Below are 21,454 nucleotides of genomic sequence, written 5' to 3' on the forward strand. Positions count from 1 at the left end.
CAGAAAATAAAAATAATTATTTTTATTTATTGTGATTACAAGTGTAGTTTTTTTTTTGTTTGTTTTTTTGTTTTTTCTTGTATCGTATAACATTTTTAAACAAATATATTGGTAATGGTGTAGATTAGCCTTCCTTTGTTTACAAAGCCATTTGACGGAAGTGACGTCTGACATATTTTTATCTACGGATGGCCAAAACCGTATAGCATAAACCTTTCTTTTTTTTTTTTATATATATAAGTTTTATTCAAACAGTCTTTATTTGAACTTAATGGACTGTTTTTTTTTGGTTTTTTTTTAACTGTTTTATTCCTTTTATCAAACAAAAATAGAACTTTTATAATAAAATATATATTATGGACTGTTTTTCAAATATCGAAATTTTAAAATTAAAGTTAGTTTTATTTAAAAAAAAAAAAAAAGACGAGATGTTTTTTTTTAATTAAATTATTAATTTTATTTTAACTTTTCACCAAACTTTTACATAAGAATAGACTTTATAAATATATTATAATTTAAAAAAATTTATTTAACGAAGCAATCTTTTTTTATCATTTCATTGTTGAATTAAATGTCAACGTGATAAATGGTGAAAAAAAAATTATCTCGAAAAGAAAAAAAAACCTCGTCTTTTTCTTTTTTTTAAATAAAACTTTAATTTTAAAATTTCGATTTTTTAAAAACAGTCCATAATATATATTTCATTATACAAGTTCTATTTTTGTTTGATAAAAAGAATAAAACAGTTAATAAATAAGAAAAACAAAACAAAAAAAAAGAACAGTCCATTAAGTTCAAATAAAAACTGTTTGAATAAAACTTATATAAAAACAATAAAAAGGTCCATTCTATACGGTTTTGGCCATCCGTAGATAAAAAAAATATGTCTAACATCACTTCCGTCAAATGGCTTTGTAAACAAAGAAAGGTCAATATACACCATTACCAATATATTAGTTTTTTTATTGTTAAAATCATTGACGATCACGCATATTAACTTACTAGAGCCAGTTGTTGACTACGTTTTACCACGTCATAGGAAATTGTTTACAGGCACATTTTCATAGAAATTATAAATATTCAATGTTATATACACTGAATTTTTTTCATGGAATAAAATGTTTTTCAAATAATAGAAATAATAAATATGAAATGTAAGATACAATGATTACCTCTCTCCTAAAATATATTGAATGTTTTTCACATAAATTACGAGTGTGTGTGTGTGCATATATATATATATATATATATATATATATATATATATATATATATATATATATAACTACTTCATTTACTCACATAAATTTAATATACGAAAGTACAGATTTATGCGTAAACTTTCAGTATTTACTTCAAAAGTGCTCAACGAGAAATAGCAAACAACTGTGTTCACAAAATAAAACTTACTCTAGGATAGCGATACAAAATAGCTTTAAAACTAACAATAACAAAGCCCAAATTAAAAAAAAATAATAATAGTTTTAATAACAAATTATTCAATATTTCTTTTTTTTTTTTAATCGGTTTTCTTTTAAAAAGGTTAAAAGAAAATCAACGAATTTTAACTGACTTCGATAATATATATATATATATATATATATATATATATATATATATATATATATATATATATATATATATATATATATATATACATTCCAAAAAACTTACCTACAAAAATACTAATCAATGGGTACTTCCATTCTTCATTGTAAAGAATTTATCCATATTTATATTTTATATTCCATGTATTTTTTAAATAAAATACTTTTTTTAACCAAGAATTAAAAAAAAAACGCGACATCAGATTTGTTCACAGTTGAAATAAAGCCAGACAAATGCCTGCTTTTCTTCGAGTTGAAATCTTCGATTGCTTTTTATTTTTCTTCTCTCAAAGAAATACATGAATTTTGGATTTAATATGTTTTATTTGTTCTTTATGGAGTGAATTTTGTTTTTAAATATCTAAAAAATCATTGAATGAAATAAAAAAAATTGTTGTAATTCTACGAAATTTTCTGAACAATATAATAAGATTCTAAGGTTTCTCTTAAAAAAGAATTCAATGTGGTTTTAAAAGAAAGGTTTTAAACTTTGGAATTTACGGGTAAATTTGCAAATAACTATTCTTTTTTGTTTTAAATTAACTTATTTTATTTATTGATTTTTTATCTTCAATTTTTGATATATAAATTTGAGGTGAGAAAATTAATTATTTTCATTTTAATAGACATTTCAAAATCGGAGGCGTGAATTTTAAAAACGCTTGTCTAGAATATTATACTCGGTTTATTGGAAAGAGCGTAAAATTTAACATTGACCCTGAAAATATCTTAAAAATTGAACCAATAGAAAAAGTTTGATAGAATTTTTAAGTTTAAAAATTGAAAAAAATTTAACTCGTAAAATTCAATTGATTTCATTACGTAAAAAAATGGCTGCATGAATGCGCGCAAGCACTTTGTAAACACTGTTTTTTTTTTTAAATAAAATAAATTTTTTTTTTTAACTTTAATAGTTTATTTTGGAAGTATGTTCCATAAAGAAAATAAACAACCCACTATAAAAAGAAAAATTACGAGGTTTGTATATTTTATTCGCAGTTTTGTGTTAGGGGTATCAAAAATTCCCCCAACATTCTGATACACCTAATAATGTTCCATACCAAAACTGAACCTCCACCACATTTCAGCGTTGAAACTGAGCACCTAGGATTAAATTCTTCATTTTTCCTCCGAGGGACGTACTGCCTACCATCACTGCATAGTCTATTGAATTTGCTTTCGTCGCTAAAAGTACTTTTGACCAATATGAAGAGTCATGATCTGCAATGCATCTGACGAAGTCCAGGATGCGCTTTCTGTTCTTTACAGAAATCATTGGCTTGTGTCTTGCAACATTTCCTTGCAAATTAAATTCCTTTAATCTGTTCTTGACAGTAGAAAGAGAGCACTTTTTAACAAGATTGCACTGTTGTTGGATTCCGGGAGCCGTTTCAAATGTTTCTTAGGGTGCAGATCTTGATAGCATTGTCTTCCCTGTTAGAAGTTACTCTAGCACGACCAGATTTAAGGTCATCACGAACACTGCCAGTATTCTGGTGCTTTCACACAGTCTTTCGTACCGTTTTCACATCACGTTTCAATCTGTGGCTGATTTCTCGATTGGATAAACCAGAAAGGTAGAGATTAATAAGCTCCTGACGATCACTAGGAGAAAGTCGTGGCATATGGACTAAATGTCACATTGTATAACCTAGACAACCACAATTACGATTAGAGATACTTTGTTGCCTGTTGGTAGATATTTTAAACTTATTTAGGGGCGATAATTAAAGCTGGTTTTAAGCGAATTTGTTGCTGTGGACTTTCTTTTTGACTCCTCAAATTGAAGTTTTGTTTTTTTTTTTAAATTGACGTGAATACTAGATTAATACAATTAAAAGTCAAATATGAGCAGGTAAAATTATAGAGGAATAAAAGGCAAATCAAATGAGGTATAGGTTGTTCAAACAGTTACATTAAATTTAGCTTATATTTGCAGTTTTTTTTTAAATTACAAGTGGGGAGATCCTTTTTGCTGGCACTGTATATATTTACTATAATGCTTATTAAATACCTGCAGACACTAATGTTTCATCCTTTCGGGAATCATCAGTGCAGGGTGTCACGAGTAACACTTGTGATGGATTAAAACCCGGCAACAGAAGCCATATCTCGCTTCATTAGCAAGGACCTATTTCATTCAGCCACCCATAACTGCGAGAAATACTGTTGAAATGTAAGCATTTATTTATTGTTTTTTTAATGTGTTTTTAACGTCTGTCAGAGTGATCTAAACATTATATGATGATCTGAGCATAAGAGCTAAATTGACCGACATTTTTATTTCAACTGAAAGTGCTCAACGATAAGAAACGAGCTTCTCAAAGGGGCTGACATAATTATTTAATATAATAATTATTACATACCTACAGACGCTAGTGTTTCAACCTTTTGGGAATCTTCAGTGCAGGATATAACAATTAACACCGGTCGATAGATTCCAACCCGGAAGTAGAAGCCATATCTGCCTTCATTAGCAAGGACCTAATCCATTTGGCCACCGTTAATCGCAAAACATACTATTGAAATTTAAACATTTTTATTTTTAAATGTGAATATATATATATATATATATATATATATATATATATATATATATATATATATAACTACTTCATTTATTCACATAAATTTAATATACGAAAGTATAGATTTATGCGTAAACTTTAAGTATTTACTTCAAAAGTGCTCAATACGTAGGTAGAGCTAGTTAGTAATTTATAAAATATATATGGCGATTAAGCTACACTGAATATTCTGCGTTTCATCCAACTATAGGATTCGTCAGGCTTATGCGCGAATTCTGTCGTTGCTTCTTGTTTTTATATATGTTGAGGGTTTCTAGTTGGCCAATCAGCTTTCTAGTCTCCACCGCGCCCCTTCCTATCAGCCAATGGGCATGCATTTTATCAAACAAAGGATCTGTTTTAGAACTAGGTTAGTGGTTTTAGGTGGCCGTTCTCCTTTTTTTTTTTATACATATAAATATACCTATGTGTACACAATAATGCACATATATATATATATATATATATATATATATATATATATATATGTGTGTGTGTGTGTGTGTGTGTGTGTGTGTGTGTGTGTGTGTGTGTGATCGTTTATGTATATTCATGTTTATTTAATTTATTTATTTGTTTGTTTTCTATTGTTATTGTTAGTTTTAGAGCTATTTTGTATCGCTATCCTAGAGTAAGTTTTATTTTGTGAACACAGTTGTTTGCTATTTCCCGCCTACAGTTTAATAGATTTTGAGGTTCTTTAAAGTACAGGATAGAAAATTTTTCATGGAGGCATCATTTACATGGGTCGTCTAAATGTCTGCATGTGGTAGCTTGTTTCATTATTTTCCATTCGACTACCGGCGAATGTCCGCTTTCTTTGAGTTCCCAGTATTTATTTGCTAGTGTTGTTTTTATACGTTATATGTTTTTTTTATCTTCAGCCAATATTCGTTCGAATATTGGCTGAAGAGAGCTTGATAAGGATACCTTAAACGGGCCTTATTATCGGGCTTGAAACCGACGGTACCAATGATCTGTCTCAACTAACAACTTTCTGTACACAATATATATATATATATATATATATATATATATATATATATATATATATATATATATATATATATAATATTTTCATGTTTTATATACAGAAAGTTTAGATAAAATAAATCATGGGTTCCGTCATTTTCAAACCTGGTAATTAGGGACCATTTCAGATACGCATATCAAGTTCTTTTCATCCGATATTCATGTTTTACAGCCGGAAGTGGAAACATATGGATACCTTACGAGTCCACATTTACCTTTCGTTTTGTGTATGACCTAAATTTTTAAAATATATATATTTTTTTTTTTTTTGAAAAGTGCGTTTAGTGCTTTGGATGCTAAACCCTTAAAAAATAAAAGACAAGAAGGCAGAAAAGGGAAGAAAAAAGAAGAGGAAGAAAAAAAAGGAGAAACGGAAAGTAAAGGAAGGAAAGGTGGCATTGTATATGTTTAAAATTTTTTTGTTATTTATTGTTTATATATATTTGGCCTGTTTTTGCGTCTTCTATGAAAATGTATGTTATTTTCCTACGATCTCCAAATCGAAATAAATTTTTATTCCCCTTATTATATATTATATACCACACGTATCACACCTATATTCTTTCATACGCTCTATTTAATATGGCTAAAAAGTATGAATATCTTTAAGTAGTCTGAAGACGTATAGATTATATAAATTTATTGATAAACCTTTATTATAACCCCCCTTATTTATTGGATGGGGCGATTTTATTAAATTTAAAGTCTAATTTCAATTTATTTAAAAAATATATATATAGCTTTAATATTAACCCCAAAATCAATTTAAAATTAAAACCTTCTAAATTTAAAAGATAAAATTTATCTCAATTTCTAAATTATTTCACATTTAATTTTATAGAAATGCATCAAGGTAGTCTTTCTTTGGGAGGGAGATACTTAATGAGTATTACTCATCTTGCCTAAGTGATTTTTTTTTCTATTATATTAACCTCTTACTATTGTATTCCTTTTATTTCCATAATCGGTTTAAATTGAAATAAATTGTAAAATACATTTTATAAAATATGATGTATAAAATATAAATACAATTTAAATAAAAATTTACAAAACTAAAAAAATAAAACTATTAGACCTTAAAATTTAAATAAACATATAAATATTAATTGTTCTCGGCATCGCGTCTGGAATCAAAGTGTAGTATCTGTTCTGCAGATGTTGCACCTAAGATAATTTGTACCAGTCAATGGAGGAGACAATTATTATTTTTGGTAACCAGAGTGCCCCCTTTTTGCCTACTTTTAGGGGAGCTGGTTTTTACCCCACATTAAAAACAGCCTTGTGCCTAATTTGCTTTGGTGGGGAAGCAAATAAATACAGTAAATATTAATTTATTTTTATTTCAGACTATTATTCTCATCTTTTTTTTTTATTAGTTGTTGTTTTCACGACATTTCAGCCAACTATTCCTCTGGCCTTCGTCAGGTGGAAACGTCGTGAAAACAACAACTAAAAAAAAGATGAGAATAGTACCTATTTATAATGCCTCCCCATATAGTTAGAGTTAGACACCAGGGTCGTTTTTTAACGTGGAGAAAAGGTACAAAAATAAAAAATTGTCTCAGTCGTGAAGGACTGCTCCTCCACCGAAAGAGAACAAGAAATGGAAGTGCAGCATCTGAAGAACAGATGGTATTTATTAGCTCCCCCACCGAGCAAATTAGGCACAAGGCCGATTTTTAATGTGAGGAGTGAAGGGGAAATGGGGACCAACTCCCCGGGGAGTAGGGGAGTTGGATAGTGACAATTGGTATGAAGGGTTGCCCCTACATTGACCAAGGTCTTATATGTGAGGTTGCCCACACATATGGTCTTTGCTTGCAGTATCTGCCGGAACAGATACTACACTTTGATCTTGACCAAAAGGCCAAGCCATGAGAAATAGTAGTCCAAAATAAAATAAATGAATTTATATAATGCTCATCTCAAAAATAATTCCAATTAAGGAATAAGATATTTACCAATCAGTACGGACCCGACTATGGAAGATCAGATAATAAATAAACGTGGATTTATAAGATCAAAGAATCCAACCTTGATCGCCCTTCGGGGCCCGTGGTGCAGTTGATAGAAACGTTGAATCTCTACGGTTCCAGATGAGCATTGTTTGAAGATAGCGGTTTCAATCCCACCCAAAGCCGGCCAGAGGCTTACTTGGCCAAAACGTGGTGAGACGACAACAACTATGGATGGCAGTGATTGCTGAGAATGCAGTTAGGAGATTCGAAGTTCCTATCCGTCGCGGTTACCACCTGACGAAGGCCAGAGGGATAGTTGGCCGAAACGTCGTGAAAACAACAACTAATAAAAAAAAGATGAGAATAATAGTCCGAAATAAAAATAAATTAATATATATAATGCTCATCTAAAAAATGAATTCCAATTAAGGAATAATATATAAACATGTAATTTTTTTTTTCATTTAGGTCTTGTCTTTTTTACTGTCCCAGTTTATAAGAAGTGCTTTCCTTCTGTGTATACAGTTTTTCAGAGATTCGCTCCTCACATTTAAACAGTTTATTTCTGGGCTATGAATTGATCATAGGATATGGTATTTCTCCGCATTACAAAGTAAGCATTGTGTTAATTCTGGGGCGTATGATGGTTTATGTTCAATTTTTCTCCATTTATGGTAAAAGATGCACCCCTTTCTTTAAGCTCCCACACGCGGGTTGCTAAGGCCGTTTTTATCCTTGTTTTAGCCCTACAGGAGTTTATATGTGCATTATATCTTTGCTTAAAGTCATGATCATATTTATTGGGATGGTCCAATAAAACCCTCATTTTGTCTTCAAAATCCTTCAGAAAAGGAAATCACAAAGTATAATATATATTTTGAACTGGTTTTTCCAACTGAACAATTCAATTAAAAAAAAAAAAGAATAATAACGAAATTACAAACGATATTTCAAACTTCCCTTGTTCAAATTTATTGGCACCGTAATTCTAATGATCGATTGTATGGCCTTTAGCCTTAATTACTTGCTGTAGTTGTTTATAATATTTTTCTACTAATGTGTAGCATTCTTCAGCAAATAATTTAGCCGATTCCTCCTGACAATAATCCTTTAACTGAGCGAGATTCTTAGGCTTCCTCTCCATTACCCTCAATTTTATAATCCTCCACAAATTTTCAATAGGATTGAAGTCCGGGTTCTGGGATGGCCACTCTAAAACATTGATATTGTTGTCTTCAAGCCATTTCTTAGTCAGATTAGCCGAAAGCTTTGGGTCATTATCTTGCATGAAGCACCAACGTCGACTAAGTGACAGCTCTATAGCAGAGTCCTTCAGGTTTAAGGTTAGCATAATCCTCCTTTTTCATGGTGTATGTAACCTTAACAAGTCCTCCTGGTCCAGTGGCAACAAATCATCCCAAAAACATCAAACTGCCTCTGCCGTGCTTCACAGTTGGTATGGTGTTCTTAGGCAATAAGGCGTTGCCAGATTTCCTGTAAACGGAAGAAACACTATTATAGTCGATTAACTCAAATTTTGTTTCGTCAGACTATATAACACGTTTCCAGAAAGCAGCATCTTTATCAATATGGCACTTAGCGAACTCTAGCCTTACTTTCAGAAGCACAGGTTTCAATAAAGAAGTCTTGGGCGACATGCTTTCAAACCAGCTCTCTTCAAAACTTTACCAACTGTGTGTCAAGAAACGTTCACTCCTGAGCTTTTATGTTCCCCTACAATCTCTCAAGCAGTGATTCTTGGGTTTTAGTTGACACGTCAAGCTATTTTTCGCTCTGCTCTCGCGGACAGTAGTCCTTTTCTCCCTCGACCTTCCAAATTCATAACGTGACCTTGTGATTTAAACTTCTTTATGATGGCTCGAACGGTGGATTTGGGAAGGTTTAGCTTCTTAGAAATCTTATCATAGCCATCCCCTTTGGAATGACACGCTATCACATGATTCCTAGGGTCTTTGCTGTGTTCCTGAGTCTTAATCATGACGAAAATTTTTTTTTAATTAATTCAAAGCAAACACAGTCTAAAAATTATCTGATTTTTTTTTTAAATTAACATTAAATTAACATTAATAAGGCTACAAAAGGGTAACGAAACCATGTCAAACATGCAATTGGCTGTAATTATACTGGTAATAGATGAAAATAATAAGCTGTGCCAATAATGTTGAACACAGTAACTTGGAAATTTCGCTTGTAATTTCTTTAGTATTCAATATCATTATGCCATATATGAACTTGAATAAATCAACTTACTATCTTTCGAAGCTTATAACTACTTGAAAAATGTAATTCAAACCCTATTATTTTTTCAATTAAAGGAGCAAAGACCAAATTATTTTTTAAAAATAACAAGTTTAATAACAAATTATGCAATATTTGTTTGTTTGTTTTTTTAAATCGGTTTTCTTTAAGAAAGATTTAAAGAAAATCAACGAAATTTTACTTACTTATATATATATATATAAATTCCAAAACATTATTTACCTATAAAAAATTATATATTGAATGTGTACTTCAATTGTTCATTGTAAAGAATTTATCCATATTTATACTTATGTTCCATGTCCTTTTTAAATGAAATACTTTTTAAACAAGGATAAAAAAAGAAAATGTGAACTCATTTTTTGACTGCTCAAATAAAGGGAGACAAATCTCTGATTTCTTTTTTTTCGCAATTATCTAATGGTGAGTTATAAACGTCATAATTAATGTAATATATTGGACAGGATTATCTCCCTTGCACTTCAATGAACTACGGATTATCTCCCTTGCACTTCAATGAACTACCACTAGAGGGCGCGACAGTCTTGAAATCTGTTCTTTTGGTAAATAAAAGGACCGGGAGACGATCTTTCCCTACGAGACGTACCGTCTGCCGATCTATCTATAATGTTATTTTGTCTTGTGCATTTTTATTCATTATGCATTGTTAATGTTTGATATACTTCAATTGGCGACGAAGAACGAATAATGCGGAGGAGTAACAAGACAATTTAAAATTAAAGAGAAGTAAGTGCAAGTTTCTCCTTCCTGAAGTGACATATCTGGGTTTCAGAATTAGTAAGGAAGGCATAGCGCCTCTTCCAGACAAAGTAGCCGCCATGACAGAGGCACCTCGACCGCAAAACATCACAGAATTAAGAGCCTACCTAGGGGCACTTAACTATTATCCTAGTCATTTGCCAAACTTATCAACTATACTTGAACCGCTTCACAACTTAATGAGGAAGGGTGCTCCCTGGGTATGGGGTGCTGGACAAACCAGGGCTTTTGAAGAAACAAAGAAAATGCTGTGTTCTGCACCTCTTTTAACTCATTTTGATCCATCTAGACCGATTCTGGTGCAAGTAGATGCTTCTCCCTATGGACTGGGAGCTGTAATGGCTCACAAAATGGAAGATGGAAGGGAGAAACCAGTATGCTACGTATCATGAACGCTGTCTGAGGCAGAACGGAATTATGCGCACATTGAGAAGGAGGGGCTGGCCATAGTCTTTGCGGTGAAAAAGTGCACCAATATCTGTATGGGAATAATTTTACGTTGTTCACTGACCACAAACCGTTATTGGGGTTGTTTGCTGAAAACAAGCCGATCCCTTCTCTTGTTGCTGCCAGAGTTCAACGCTGGGCCATATTTCTGGCTGCCTATAATTACAGGTTGGAGTATCGTGCCGGGTCCCTTAATGGAAATGCAGATTGCCTCAGTCGTCTTCCAATCAGTGTGCAGGAGCAAGATGTCACACCTAATTCTAACAGGATACACATGAGGAACTTGGTTGATGCTCCAGTGACTGTGGCGACAGTAAGATTGGAGACAAGAAGAGACCCTACTTTGAGTCGGGTGTACGAATACATCCTGAATGGCTGGAGTAGGTGTATTCCAGACACGGCAATAAAGCCCTACTTCAACAAACGGACAGAGTTGACATGTGAAGATGGTACCGTTTTATGGGGGAGTAGAGTAGTAATTCCGGCTATACTCAGAACAAAAGTGTTGCAGCAATTACATCAGACACACATAGGGATCGTGCGAATGAAGGCCCTTGCTCGCAGCTATGTGTGGTGGCCAAATCTTGATGCAGATATTGAGAGAGCCGGTAAAGCTTGTGGAACCTGCATACATTATCAAAGCAACCCCGGCAAGGCTCCCATTCATTGCTGGGAATATCCAAGTTCACCCTGGGAGAGAGTCCACTTAGATTATGCGGGTCCATTTTTGGGGCACATGTTTTTGATAGTAGTGGATGCTCATTCAAAGTGGACTGAAGTTTGCATTACAAAATCATCTTCTGCTATGACCACAATTGAAAAATTGAGAGAGATCTTCGCAACTCATGGACTACCGGTATTAATTGTGAGTGACAACGGTCCCTGTTTTACAAGTGAAGAATTCAAAGCATTCATGAATGCTAATGGAATTCGGCACATTTTCACAGCTCCTTACCATCCTTCCTCGAATGGACTAGCAGAATGCAGTGTACGCACCTTCAAGGAAGCGCTTAAAAGGATGAATACAGACGGCAAGGCAACACTTGAAACCAAGGTGAACCGATTTTTATTCACTTATAGGATAACTCCAAACTCATCAACTGGGGTTTCTCCTGCCGAGCTGATGTTCAAACGGCAGTTACGAACAGCGTTTCATTTGGCAAAGCCAGACACGTACAAGGCTATGGATGTAAAAAATAAAATGGAAAGGGGGAGCAAGGTAATGGTGCCGCTCCGTGAATTTAAAGTAGCCGATCCTGTGCTTGTGTGTAACTATGGATCTACTCAGCGATGGATTGAAGGTACCATTACCAGACAGTTGGGAGCAGTGAATTTGGAAGTGGAAACTGGTAGAGGGCTAGTAAGGAGGCATGTGGACCAGCTTGTGAAACTCTCATCACCAGTAGCAGTGGAACTCACGCCTGAGATACAAGCAGATAATGCTGCAAAGAATCTTGAGAGTTTCGGCACACCTGAAGTTTCCAGCACACCCGACAGTCCTGAGGAAAGTTTTATACCTGAGAGCAGGCATATGGAAGAGGTTGCAGAGACTCCAGCAGTGGTAGAAAAATCGGCATCACCACCCTCTCGCAAGTCAGGGCGTATTCGGAGACCACCAAAAAAATTTGAAGACTATGTTCATGATCCAGAGTAAGATTGAAGGGATGTAATATATTGGACAGGATTATCTCCCTTGCACTTCAATGAACTACGGATTATCTCCCTTGCACTTCAATGAACTACCACTAGAGGGCGCGACAGTCTTGAAATCTGTTCTTTTGGTAAATAAAAGGACCGGGAGACGATCTTTCCCTACGAGACGTACTGTCTGCCGATCTATCTATAATGTTATTTTGTCTTGTGCATTTTTATTCATTATGCATTGTTAATGTTTGATATACTTCAATTAATATCTCTTTTTATTGCATGCTGTTAACCAAAATGAGTATTTTTGGGCCTCCGTAGTTGAAAAAAAAGCACACATTCACTTATAAGTTTTTGCCGTTAAACAAAAAACCCAGTCGACCGATTTTTTTTCACTCTCTCAATGAAATACACGAGTTTTTGATTATTATATTTTATTCTACTTTATCAAGTGATTTATATATATATATATATATATATATATATATATATATATATAAGAAAACATTGTATGAAATAGAGAAAATTGTCGTCAGCGTTCGGTATTTACTTGACGATATAAGCATAACATGAGCTTTCATTTGTTAAAAAATAAGAAAAAAAATTAACGTGGTTAAAAAAAAAAGGGTTTTACACTTTGGACTTTACAGGTAAAGTTTAAAAAAAACATTTTTTTTTTTAGTTAGAATATTTTATTTATTGATCTTTTATCTTCAATTTGTGGTATATAAAACTTTGGTGAGTAAATTAATTATTAAAATTTTAATAGTCATTTAAAAATAGGGGGGGGCTTTTAAAAAAACGTTTGTCTAAAATATTATATTCGGTTTCTTGGAAAGAGCATAACATTTCACATTGACCCTGAAAATATCGTAATAATTGAACGAATAGAAAAATTTGAATAGATTTTTAAAGTTTAAAAATTGAAACAAATGTCACTCGTAAAATTCAATTGATTTCATCCGTTAAAAAAAAAAAAAAAAAAAAATGGCTGGTTGAACGCGCACGCACCGGCACTTTGTAAACACTGTTTATAAAAAAAATAAAAAATAATATTTCTATTATTTTTTAAACAATTTTAATAGTTTATTAGGAAGTTACTTCAGATTTTATTTTGTTCGTTTTTCTGTTAAGACAATACACTTTCTAAAAACTGCTTCTTTTTTCTATTAAATAAATAATTATAAATATATAAAAATGCATATTTTGTTCGTTTACTTTATTTAATCAAGTGCTTATTTCCAATATTAAAATATTTTAAAAATATTGATTACATATTTTTTATTTTAACACTTTAATAATTTTTATTTTTATTTTTAAACTAATAATTCGTAATATTAATGATTTGACGGTGTAAAATACTGATGTGACCCTTCTAGAGTTGTCGAACGTTGCCGGGACTTAACTGCAAGACTGCCATAAAATCATTATTTTTGATGTAATACAATACGTAATCATAAAAATTAAAACTAAAATTTAGGTACTCATGAAGAGAGTGATCCGTGCTGAAATAATAACGTTATTATTTAAAAAGTCATTCTTAACATGGGGAGGGGAAGGGTGTTTTTACCTATTCTGTACTTTAACCTTACAATTGAATTAAAATGAATAGGCTACTTGGCCTTTTGGCCAAGATCAAAGTGTAGTAATTTTGTTGTTTGAAAATCTTTTGTTTTTTTTACTTAATTGTATTTACAAAATTTTAAAAGCAATAAAATATATAAACAAGATCAAAGTGTAGTAGGAATGAGGTATTTTGGTAAATGTTGCCAGTCAAGAGTAAGACTATCAAGTCTACATTTATTAATTTTAATCACTTTAGTCACAAAGACCCTGAACCCTTCCCCTCCCCAATCTCTTGTAGGGCCTTGTGCCTAATTTTGTTGTTTAAGAATCTTTTGTTTTTTACTTAATTGTATTTTCAAAATTTTTTAAAAGCAATAAAATATATAAACAAGATCAAAGTGTAGTATCTGTTCTTCAGATGCGGCACTTCCATCTCTCGTTCTCTTTCAGTAGAGGAGTTTTATTTTTGTACCTTTTCTCCACGTTAAAAAACGACCCTGAGTGTGTCTAACTCTGTCCCGTGAGGAGGCATTGTAAATAGGTACAATTGAATTAAAAAAAAAAACATATAATAAAACTTTAACTAAACGTGGAAATAGATTTTAAAAAATAGCGCGGATCACTCTTTGCATTAGCACCAAAATTAAAATTAAAAAAAAAAAAAGGAAATTATTATTGTAAATTTTCTGCGAACTTGCTTTTCCAGTCGCCATCTTAAAATGTTAACTTCCACCCGTCAAACTCGTTTCGTTTAAATTAACTCATCTTATAATCGTGTTTTTTTTTTTCTTCTTAAAAGCAGATTGCCAAACAAAAAGTAAGTATTACTTGAATTTAATTGCTTTTATATGTTCTTTTATACAACTGGGGCGCATCGAAATCATTATATTTCTCTTTGGTTTAATATTGAACACGAAGAATTGTAATATAAAATTCTCGGGTTTGCATTACTGTACACATAGATTCGAAAAAGTTGTCAAAAACAAATATTTAACAAATAAATGTTATCAAAGGCAAGATAAGTTACTTTTCTACTTAATTGGATATGTATTTAGTGTTTTTTATTTAATATAACGTGTTTATTCGGCTCGTAAAACATACAGTGTTTACCGATGTATTGGAAAGTTAAAAATGGCGCCCGAGTCTCTCTTTGACACGGTAAGTTTGGGAAAATGAGTTAAAAATAAAAAAATATACAAAATACTGTTAAAACCCCACCGAATATATGTCAGCCTATGTCACGGTAACATATATTGAGCGAGTTTCTAACAGTATTTTGTTTTTAAAAACTATGTTCATATTGGAAATGTCGCCATTACCCTGTTTGGTTATGACGTTCTCTAATATAATCTACAAGAATCAAAATATATGAACAACAACAACAACAAAAGAAAACGGTTTGCAGGCGATATGATTCAGTTCAATAGTCTTTAAATTGCACTAATAAAAACATGAAAAAAAAGATATTTAACGTGTTAAGGAAAATTGTAATGATAGAAAAAAAAATTTGAATAAATGTTTTGTTAAATGAGAGGTGACGATCCTAATACAGCAAAAAAAAAAAAAAAACACAAAAAAAACAGGCAGTACCGACTAAAATGAGTCGAAGACGCATACATTAATGAGTTGCTTTTTAGAAAGTCAATGAAGCAAGCAGAAATGAAAAAAATACCAAGATCACCTCTAATAGTTCTTTTTAGCAACTTATTCTCTTGCCAAATGCGTCCGTCTTCAAGGATTATTTATAGGTACATACAAAGTAAATGGCCGATCTAAAAAAAAAAAAAAAAACCCTTAAAATCTCTCCCTTCACTTAAAAATTCACCAAAATACAGGAACACAACGAATTTTAATGAAATTTACAGCATTTATTATTAGTCAAAAAATATAATAAACATATTTTTATCTTAGTAAAAATGTATTATTGTATGTAAACGAAGCACTTTAACTAAAGTTATATTTTATGTATTAAAATCGCAATTATTTATTTTAGTTTTTATGAAAATAAAACATTGTACATGTTAGCAATTAATTAAAATAAATGTCTATAAAAATTAATTCGAAAGAAACCCCTGAATCCTGTTAAGTAAGTTTCTAAATTAATTAAAAAATTTTATGCTTCAAATTTTGAAATCCTGTTCAATAAAGTATGAAAGATGTTGTTCTACAATTCATTGCTGAATTCAACTCTAAATCGATATTCTCTCTTGTAACTTACCTTTAAATCTACATCTCCCAACCTTGACCAAAAGATGAATTATTGTGGTCACCTTGCGATTTTCCATGTAGTTGTGTGGACACGTTTCTTAGCGCGGTAAATATCCAGATCCGCTACTACAGAACACCGACCACTCTAATTTGTTTTTTTATGGTAATTGAGGTCGCTGACAACGAATCTGATTGTCAAACTTGGGGCAAATTTACCGTTTGCATGGTATTTACCCCTGAATCCACGAACTACTTTCCACCATTTTGCAGCTTCCGTTTGACGCTACGCGCATGCTCGCTGTAGCATAAACGACGGCTTCACCAAGCAAACTACGTTGGGGGAGGGGATTTTTTTTTTTCCAGGACATAGAATTTTCTAATTTTCAAAAATACATTATAGCACTTTTTGAGTGGAAAATTTTAAATTAGCTGAAAAAGAAATAAAACAAGAAAAGGAAAGCACTCCAAGTTGGAGTAGGGGGGGGGGTTAATTTATCTGTTTTTTTTTTTACCTGGAACATAGAATTTTCAAATTTTCAAAAAGTAACGCACCGACATTTATCAATTAGAACACCATTTAACATTTTCCGAAGATTTTACTGTTTACGCGCCCTAACATCACATCCGCTCGCACCCCCAATGTTAACAGTAAAATCTTCAGAAAATGTTAAATGGTGTTCTAATTGGTAAATGTCGGTGCGTTACTTACGGAAAAACGTTTAACTAAACTGCAAAAGCACCTATTAAGCCACATAAGTTCTTTAATTGAATCCCCCTCCCGCAAAAAAAAGAATAAAAAACATAAAGATGTTTGGTGCTTATGTTTTTGTAAACCACATTAAAAAGTATGTGAGACAAAAAAAAAGTCCCCCAATTTGTTGTACTTTTCTTTAACTGTAAGTCATTAAAAAAATGTCAGTCCGTACTTCTTTGATTGGTACGCCATGTGAGAAGGCAGTTTGCTAGGTGAAGCAAGCCATCACTTATGTTGCAGCGTGCGCGCGTAGCGTAAACGGAAGCTGCAAAATAGTGGAAAGTTATTCGTGGGTTCGGGGGTTAATACCATGCAAACGGTAAATTTGCCCCAAGTTTGACTATCAGATTCGTTGTCAGCGACCTCAATTACCTATAAAAAACAAATTAGAGTGGTCGGTGTTCTGTAGTAGCAGATCTGGATATTTACCCTTAGCGCTCTTATTCAGCAACATAAATATTATCTTAATGTAGACATACTAGGTTTGTATATCATCCCGTTTTGCTCTATACTATCCCTGTGGTATCATCAATTTCCATTTCTTCTTCATTAGGTAAACGTAATATTGGTATTCTATTCGATATCCGTTTTTCAAAAGGGAGTCATTTCTGTAGGAGCTCTGGATTTATGGACGATTTTGAGGTTGCTCGAATGATGTAATGTAGGCCATCCACAACTGGATATATTTAAACAGATTAAACTGATAGTTACATAGTGTCAGTCAATTACTCCCTTTATCAGACTTGATAGTGTCAGTTACCATGTGTCTTTCCAATCCTACCTGTCTTCATCATTCAATAGGTGTTAGTATTAGTTATAGACCTGTTCATTCTTCAGATGATTCTTGACCATTGCCAACACCCTTTGTTTACCTATTTCTTTCATATTCCATGTTTGATATTCATCTTGTAGGACAGAAAATTAGTCTTTAATGATTCAACCATGTAGCATTATGGCTGAAGACATGTCCTGAATATTACAATTGTTTTGTAATACTCAATCAGCCCAATCATGGTACTCTCAATGATTCAATGATGTCAGATAATCTATGCTTTCCTTAGCACAGCTGTTTCTTTGATTATAGTAAGCTGATGGGGTACATTTCTATGTAGCTTAGTTACTCAAAAAAAAAGAGAAGAAGTTGTAGAGACTTAGTGTTTCTTTGATTAAATTTCTTCAACTGATTTAAAAGTACAGAACCAAGTTTTGAAGATGGTGCACACAGTTTTGACCCTCAATGATATAATTAGGGCTACTTTCACATATATAAACCATTTGCCCATGTGTGGAGTACTGTTGTCACATTTGGGTTGGTGCATCTGCTGCTTGTCTCTCACTCCTGGACAGGGTTCAAAAGAAAGTCGCCAACCTGATAGGCCCTGAACTGTCATCTAGGCTTCAGCCTCTGTCCCATTGACAAGATGTTGCATCCCTCTGCCTGTTCTACAAATACTTTAATGGTGAATGATCTGATGAATTGCAAACACTTGTACCTCCTCGAGGTGACTACCCCCGACAAACCTGACAAGCAACTAAGTCCCACCCCTTTACAGTAGAGCTACCTAGGTGTAAGAAAGCCTTTTACTCTAATAGTTTCTTCCCCAGAACTGCAAGTCTCTGGAACTCCGTTCCGGGATTCAGCTTTCCCAACTGTACTGATATGCAGAAGTTCAAGTGTAATGGGAACAAACTTCTTGCTACTCATCTCCCTTCATAATGCCACCGCAAAATATGTCCCTGATAGTAGCCCCCTACTTCAAAGTGGGACTGTGCCTTGTTTGGGGTGAAAATTGAATAAAAAAAACTTAAAAAAAACAAACAATCTGTTGAAAAAGAAAATTCTGTGTCTGGAAATGATAAGGGATTGTGTTGCAAATGCAGCACATGGATCTGATTGGCATAAAACTAGCATCCAGATCCATCCAGAACAATTGTTTCACATCTGGCAGCATACAAATTATACATTAGTGTGCAGAATGCAAGTATTCCCTACCTCTGTCCATTTGTCATGGTATAATACTTTTGTTTCCTTTGATAATAATTCCTTCCTTGCTACATAGTTCATAGCTTTGGGGGCCATGTTTTATCTGGAATCTGTACATCATTAGCCTTTCTTTGGTATTTACCAGGCAGGGATTGTTAATATTTCACAGGGTTTTGTTTCAAAAAATTTTCTACAGGGTGACTAAAAAAAACGGGCCCAACTCTAATTAGGTTGTGTTTCTTAGTGTTTTGTCCGAATGAAATGAAACTTTGGTCATAACTAGTTTATTATATTCAAAACATCACATCAAAACACTAGAGTCTTTGGCCTTTTTTCTCCATTGAATGTAAAATGCTCAGAAAAACAATTGAATGTCCTCTGTTTTTTTGGGTCATCTTGTATTAGTAATCCTTTCACTGCCACAAGTGGTATCTGACTAAGAAGGTACTTATCTGTGGCATAGGTGAGCCGCTTTGGCCTTACCAGTTTGAAGAGTTCCTGTTCGTTTCAAATGTACATGTCTCCCGTAGCTCATGCAGATTGTAGCTAGGACTTCCAATCCATATATATTCTTGTATCGAACCCATGATCTCTGTCTATGGTATCTAATCATATCGAGAACGTTTTCTCTTGAAAACCACTGTTACCGTCTCCATTTATTTACCTTTAAAAAAGTTACTTGACTCCTAGATATAACAGAAACCAAAACTCAGGTTTTTGCAAAAGGACAATTCCATTATGACAGTTACCATTATTTGCCAATTTCCCTTTCAATAATCGAAAGATTTTTTGGTATGCATTAATAAACTTGATTTTTATTTTATTTTACTCTTCGTACTACAAGAAAATGTTATTTTTCTTTGCATTTCGGGAAAAAAAAAATCAGGTTAAAAATAAAATTCAGTTTTTTCTACATTTTTCAGTTGATTCTGAACTTAAACACCTCATAAGTAGGATTCCAATAAGTAAGCTTAAAAAGAGGCGGTAACTTTGCTTTTTTTCATTTTAAATCTAGTTTTTTTTTATGTAATTTGCAGCATTTTTACTTTACTAAATGCCAATTTCTACCTTCTCAGTTAAATGACAAGAATACATAAAATATAATCTCCATCAACTACTTTCCATTATCTTTTCTTACCTTTTTAGTTTATCTTCAATTTTATTTAATTTTTAATTATCTTAAGTGATGTTTCTTTTAAGTCAAAACAATGTAATTTCTCCGACACTTTTACAAGCATTTAAAAATATTGAATAAGAAATTTTGTTTTTCAATAATTTTTTACTACCTGTTCAGTGTACAGTGTTTTTAATGTGTAATCCAAATTTGGGGGAGTAAAATGCTATTGTCAAGGATGATGTTAGAAAAAAATATGTTTGGTCTAATATTTTTTTCTCTCTAGTGAGATGCAGTTAAAACAACATCACAATTACAGAATTACATCACTAAACTTCATATTTAGTTTAATGTCCATTTTACATGTTAGCATGTGTTGGATAATTTTTAAAAAGTGATGTCAAAACTTATCTCTCCATTCTTATCATTTTCTTTCATATTTTACTCGGCCTTTTTTTCTGTGCAAACCGAATCTGCTACCTCTATTTATCTATATCTATGAACTAAAGCACTTTCATCCGAACATAGAAAGCAACATGGCCATACCAGCAAAATCTCCTGTTCTGCACACATTTCCCTATACTGTACAAATTTAATCTCCATCTGAAGCCATAAGATCTAAGTCTGTCTTTACAACTCACATTAAATATCATTTCGCTCCGTACAACCCATCTTTGCAATCCTCAGACGAGGTTTCACTTTCATGCTGATCACACTTTATACTCATGCCTGATAAACTTTTCTGTTGATCAACAAAATTTATTTGTCAAAGTGCTTGGTTCGTCACTAGCTCGCTTCATGGCTACTTTAGTCTACAAAATAACTAACAACTCTGCCAAAACAAAGGAAACCATTTGCAGAACGTTAGGCTTGTGCTATTTTTTGATCCCTGCCAACACAAAAACACATGGTTTGAAAAATAGTAGTTTAGCAGTAACTCGTTATATAGCATTTTTGGAACTTACAGGTACATTGGTAACTCGGTCTGGTAGGGTTAACACTACACACAAAGCTTCATCCAAACTACATCATCTTCCTCACATTTAATTATATCATTTTGCATTAAGATTTATAATTAAATTCTTAAAAACAAACATGAAATTAAATTTTTTAGTATTGAAAATACCTTTAGAAATTATAATTTTATACATACATTTTAACAATGACCCTTATCCTCGAGTGGCCTCTTGGCCTTGATAAGTGGTGATGCCTATGTAAAAAAAAAACAACAAATGTCTTACCTATTTTTTTTTTGCGTTAAACAAAAATTTATTATTTTTGCAGACTTTTTCCAGGAAACCTGAACTTCATATAAAGACCTTTAGAGAAAAGACTTCTTAGTGTGGAAATAGTTTTTAAATAGCAGGTAATTATTCTTATTTTTTCAAAATGTATATATATGTTCATTATTTATTTAAATATTATTTTACTGTGTGTGTTCATCTTATTAAAATTGCAGATTGTTGTAGCATCAATTAATTAGAACACAACAACCTCTATGAAGATATATTAT

The 21,454-nt window shown here is 32.5% G+C and overlaps 1 long non-coding RNA gene across 1 annotated transcript in view; it reads left to right on the forward strand.

Annotated features, from left to right (window-relative positions):
* Window positions 1–14,555: 14,555 nt before the first annotated feature.
* LOC145269620 (uncharacterized) overlaps window positions 14,556–21,454 on the forward strand; it is a 19,082-nt gene continuing 12,183 nt past the window's right edge. The window contains exons 1-2 of the long non-coding RNA XR_013865140.1: window positions 14,556–14,698; window positions 21,226–21,307. This is a non-coding gene — a long non-coding RNA (uncharacterized LOC145269620). The remainder of the gene's footprint in view (window positions 14,699–21,225; window positions 21,308–21,454) is intronic.

Source organism: Euprymna scolopes, chromosome 45, assembly GCF_053919585.1.
Source record: "Euprymna scolopes isolate OS-2025 chromosome 45, ASM5391958v1, whole genome shotgun sequence".
NCBI classification, from domain to species: Eukaryota; Metazoa; Mollusca; class Cephalopoda; order Sepiida; family Sepiolidae; genus Euprymna; species Euprymna scolopes.